At 33.7% G+C, this 5476-nt stretch overlaps 1 pseudogene; it reads left to right on the top strand.

Annotated features, from left to right (window-relative positions):
• Positions 1-3246: 3246 nt before the first annotated feature.
• Positions 3247-3362, top strand: LOC145297209 (U2 spliceosomal RNA; annotated as a pseudogene).
• Positions 3363-5476: the final 2114 nt, after the last annotated feature.

The raw sequence follows: 5476 nt of genomic DNA, 5'->3' as shown, positions 1-5476 counted from the left end.
AATACACATGTATATAATCAAATAAAATTATAAATAACACCATAAGACGGGCAAATACCGTAACCAAGGGCCAGACAAGCATCGTGCGTAATCAGAAAAAAAGTACTTTTAGGACCACCAAATATCTGGGTTCTACTGTATTGAGATCTTACGCCAGTAAATAGAGACTGACTTTAGCAATGTTAAAATATGTACATATCAGAATGCCCTAGCGGCAAACGTAAATAGATCCAGTGCAGTTAGCGTGAGTGATGCGAGGTTTAAAAGTCAGCTTAATAGACAAAACTACAAAACTTGTCTAATGATATGAGAGAGAAATTACGTCACCTCGACATCTGTGGTCTCGTTTATCAATCCTCAAGTAGAACAAGTAATTAATTTTAACCTCCCTTTTTGAATGACTTACTTTACCTTATTGTTAGTCTCTCCTCTCCTTGTGAACAAACCTTCTCTCCCCAATAAAACCATTGAAACCCGACAAATCGCCATTGTTCCATGCATGAGTTTTAGTCACAAGTTAAAGAGTCGATCAAAAGAAACTAGACGATGCACGCACACTCGGAAAATCACACACATGGGAAAGCGACTATAGAAGAATGGGAACCAGTGACCGCGCACGTATTTAGAAATACTTTTATTATTAGATTTGTCTCGATAACTCACTGGTAAATCCGTACAAGGGAATAAGATTCTCTTATTCTCTCTCCTCTGATCTTGAGCATGTGGTATAATGCGGAAAGAGGTGGCTGGTTATTTTTAATGCATCTAAAACAAAGCTTCTATCTTTACACCATCTACGCTTTGATGCCAATCTGGTATCGGTTGAAATGAATGGCTCTCGTCTTGGAAAGGCTTCATGCTTTGACAAACTTCTGGGCTTGACCTTTACGCCTGACTTGTAATAAAACACGTGTATCAAATCCATTGCCAAGGTTGCTGGGAAAATAGTGGGATCCTTCTACCGGTCCAGTAGATATCTCACTCTTGCTGCAATTCTCTACCTATATAAAAGCCAAGTACGGTCAACGGTGGGGTATTGTTGCCACATCTGGGCAGGAGTTGCTAGAAGCAGCTTATGCTGCTTTGACAGAGTTCAAAACAGACTTCATAGCTTAGTAGGAGATGCCCTTTTCACTTCCCTGCAACCTCTTTCTCACAAGATTAAAGTTGCGAGCCTGTCTCTGCTTTATCGTTATTTTTATGACATGCGCACGGGTGAGTTCTGATCTATGATCCCCCTCGCCAAACTTCCACGAAAAGCACTCGTCTAGCCAAACCAACTACCAACAATTTCCCACACTCTTTATCAGTGCCTAAACCTAAACGTAGATTCCATGAACAAAGCGTCTTTCTTAGAACTACACGACTGTGGAACTCTCTTCCGATCGTCTGCTTTCCAGCTGACTACAATCTGATTGTCTTCAAGTCCAACGTAAACAAGTTCTTGATGAACCATTCCCCTAAGTAATCCAATTGACAAACTTCCCAGTACGTATGTTTACTACGCTATAACCACATTGACTAATGTACACTCAATAACCCTTATCCTCGATTGGCCTCTGGACCTTGATAAGTGATGATTACTGTGTAAAAGCAAAAAGAACGCGCTTGTGTGAAAATGCTATGTGCGAACGGTTTCATCAAGTTGCTTGTTTAAACATGTGTTATAAAATGTTACAGTTTTTTCTTTGAAATTTAAAACTTTTAAAAGTCTTTTATTTAATTTGATAATTGTATTTAGCTTTATTCGAAAAAAGAACATGAATATCTCGCAAAGATTTTTTTCTGTCATAACGTTAATAGTTTGTCTAGCGTTATTTGTTCTTAGTCTCCATATTTTTTTTCAATCAGTTGGAATCGGAACAGGTGCAATGACATTCAACTCATCTCAATTGACGCACTCTATCCACTGAAATGGTTTAAAGTAATTTGTTCGGTTTTCAAATGGCCATAATATTGTATCTCTGTTTAATTTATTCGTTGTATGAAGGCATCTGTCTGACTACTTAAAATCATTTCCTCATTTCCCCCATACACACCCATGTGCTCACATATACATTAAGTATGACAGCTGTTTCTAAATATTTGATGCATATCCGGACCTTTATATATACATAAATCGTTTAGATATTAACACTACCTCAATTATTAAATACTATTCACTCAACCAGAAATTTTATTTTTTGGCTTGGAGTAGCGTGAAGTTGTAAGCGTTCGTAATACTATCGCATCGTTTGTTAAGGTACTGTATATTTCGGCGAATAAGGCGACGTCAGATAAGACAGGATACAAAATTGGAGCAAATTTTAATAAATTTATCATATATCGGTTGTACAGAACGACTGCTAAATAATGAAACCATGTTTGTTTAGCCTAGGCTAGAGATTGTAATAATCGGTGTCTTATGAAATATTGTTTTTACAGATAATGTTTTAACTTTAAGAGCCGTCTCATACGCCGAAATTTACGGTAATTCTCTAAGGAAGTATTATGTATTACGTAAGAACATTATCTTCGTTAATCAGTTCATTTGCAAATTGTTAGCATGGTACATCACCAACATTGAAAAATTACATTTACTTGCTTGTTGTCTGTCAATGGATGTGGCTTAATATGTTCAACAATCTAATCAAACATATTGGTGCTAAGCATTACCGTTATACAAATACCTTTCCATTAAGAAATTCTCTTATTTCGTTTTTAATTAAGAAAACAGACCATTTCCTCCATTTTTATAGGTAAATCGTATTTGACAAAATTGTTAGTATTTGACAAAATTGTTAGTATTTGACAAAATATTTAGTACTCTAAAATTACTGTAATTTTTAATTAAATGTTTATTTGACTGATATCTATTTTACAAATATTTTCAGGCAGAATCTGCCAGAACAGTTAATCCTTAAATTCTAGATGAGATCAAAATTCATTCTATTTTAAAAGTTTGCTTTACATACTTCTTTTTTCGTGATAAAGAACTAATATCATCATATTATCTCCAAGTAATTGTCACAATAATATTGTTATGACCTGTATAATAATAATAATAATAATAATAATAATAATAATAATAATGATAATAATAATATAATAATGATGATGATGATGATCGCTCCGTCCGTTATCATGTTGCGCATCCCTAAAAAAGGGAGTTTAATATTCTAAAAAGTGCCTTGTCACCCTTGAAAAAGAAATTGAAATATAAAAAATAATTGGTGTCGCTGTTGAGGCAAAGCTAATAAAAATGATTTGTCTTTCTTGGCCTTTTGGCTAAGATCACAGTGTAGTATCTGTTCTTCAGGTGCTACATTTAAATTTCTTCTCTCTCGGTGGAAGAGAAATCCTTTACGACTAAGACACTTTTTTGCTCCACGGTAAAAAATCTGTCCCGTGGGGAGGCATTGTGAATAGGTACTATGTTTAATGTAACAAAGTTTTAATATTAAAAAAGTAACTGGAAAAAGTTATTTCTGATTTAATTACAAAATGCCCTGGAAATATCACTTCTGATAATTATAAAATGCCCTAGAAAATGTCCATTCTGATTATTTTTTTTGTTTACTTGCCTCCCCACAAGGGCGGAATTGGACATGAGGTCGGTTATAAGTTTAGGGGGAAACCAGCTCCCAAAAAGGGCACTCTGGTCAATAAAAAAAATAAAAATTGTATCAGTAATGAAGGATTTCTCCTCCATTAACCAAGACCAAAAAAGGAGGGATTTAAGTCACTGGGATGCTGAAACTGATAGTACACTCAGAAATTCATGTTGAAGCAATGGTTGCCTAATCACTAACCGTGTTAATGTTTTTATGCATTACTTTCGAAAAGCTGCTGAAACAGTTTATGCTTTAAACATGACTTTATTTCAAGTGTATTTCAGGCAGTGGGATACGGGATATGAAGTCAGTCTCGGAAATTACTCAAACTATTTTCGATTTAAACATTGCTTTATTTCATATATAATTTTAAATCAGTCCCGAAAATGGGTGAAACCATTTACGCATTACACATTACTTTATTTAATGTATATTTTTAACATTTCGGTGGGAAATATGAAGTCGGTTCCGGAAATGGCTGCAACCATTTACGTTTTGGACATTACTTTATTTAATGCATATTTTAAACAATAGGATGGGAGATAAGAAGTCGGTCCCGGAAATGACTGAAAAGTTTACGATTTATACATTACTTTATTTCATGTATATTTTCAACAGTGGGTTGAGGATTATAAGTCAGTTCCAGAAATGTCTGAAACAGTTTACTATTTAGACATTACATTATTTCATGTATATTTTTAGCAGTGGGTAGGGGATATAAAGTCAGTCCCGGAAATGGCTGAAACAGTTTACGATTAAAACATTACTTTATTTAATGTATATTTTCAACAGTGGGGTGGCGGATATGAAGTCAGTCCCGGGATTGAATGAGATGTACAAATACATACTATCAGAAAGCGTCGCCCAGTATTGAATGAGATAGGTGGAAAACATATAGTAGCAAAATACCCAGCGTCGCCCGGGATCGAATGAGATAGGTGAATGATAATACCGCGTCACCCGTGATTGGATAAGATAGGTGAAACATATATACTATGAGAATACCCAGAATTGATTGATTTGTTTGTAATGAAATAACCAACCCAGGCAATATATCAAAGTTATTATTTAAGTAAGGGGAAGCGACATAGTGGGTTAAAGTTATGAAAATTATTGTCAAAATTAGTAACATATACAAGACTTGTGAAAAATGATGAAATGTGAGTCACTTGATTGGTGTGTTTGAAATGATATAATATGCCCGGACAATATATCAAATATATTATATAAGTAGGAGGGAGAGGCATAATGTGGGTTTTTAATTATAAAAATTATTGTCGAAATTAGTAACATATTCAGGATTATGAGCAACGATTTTATGTGAGTTAATCGATTGTGTGTTTATAATAAAATAATCAGCCCAGAAAATATATCAAAGTAATTATGTTAGTAAGAGAGGGCGATAAGGATTGTTTAAATTATGAAACATAATTGTCGAAATTTGTAACATATCCAATAATTACGAAAAATGACGAAATGTGATTTAATTGATTGGTGTGCTTATAATAAAATTATCAGCCTCCTAGACAATATAACAATGTTATTATATAAGTAAAGGGGGAGAAGATAAGGAGGGCTTTAATTAAGAAAAATTATTGTCGAAATTAGTAACATATCCAAGAATTACAAAAAATGATGAAATATTAGATAATTGATTGGTGTGTTTGTAAGGAAATAATCAGTCTAGACAATATATCAAATTATTATTTAGTAAAGAGGGAAGGACGAAAATGTGGGTTAAAATAATGAAAAATGATTGTCGAAATAAGTAACATATCCGATAATTACGAAAAATGATTAAATATACTTTCATGCATTAGTATGTGTGTAATAAAATAATGAGCTCAGAAAATATTTCAAAGTTATCATTTAATTAAGGAGGG

Source organism: Euprymna scolopes, chromosome 17 (genome assembly GCF_053919585.1).
Source record: "Euprymna scolopes isolate OS-2025 chromosome 17, ASM5391958v1, whole genome shotgun sequence".
In the NCBI taxonomy this organism is placed as follows: Eukaryota; Metazoa; Mollusca; class Cephalopoda; order Sepiida; family Sepiolidae; genus Euprymna; species Euprymna scolopes.
The sequence above is the reverse complement of the archived record's forward strand: the minus strand, read 5'-3'. Positions and strand labels throughout refer to the sequence as shown.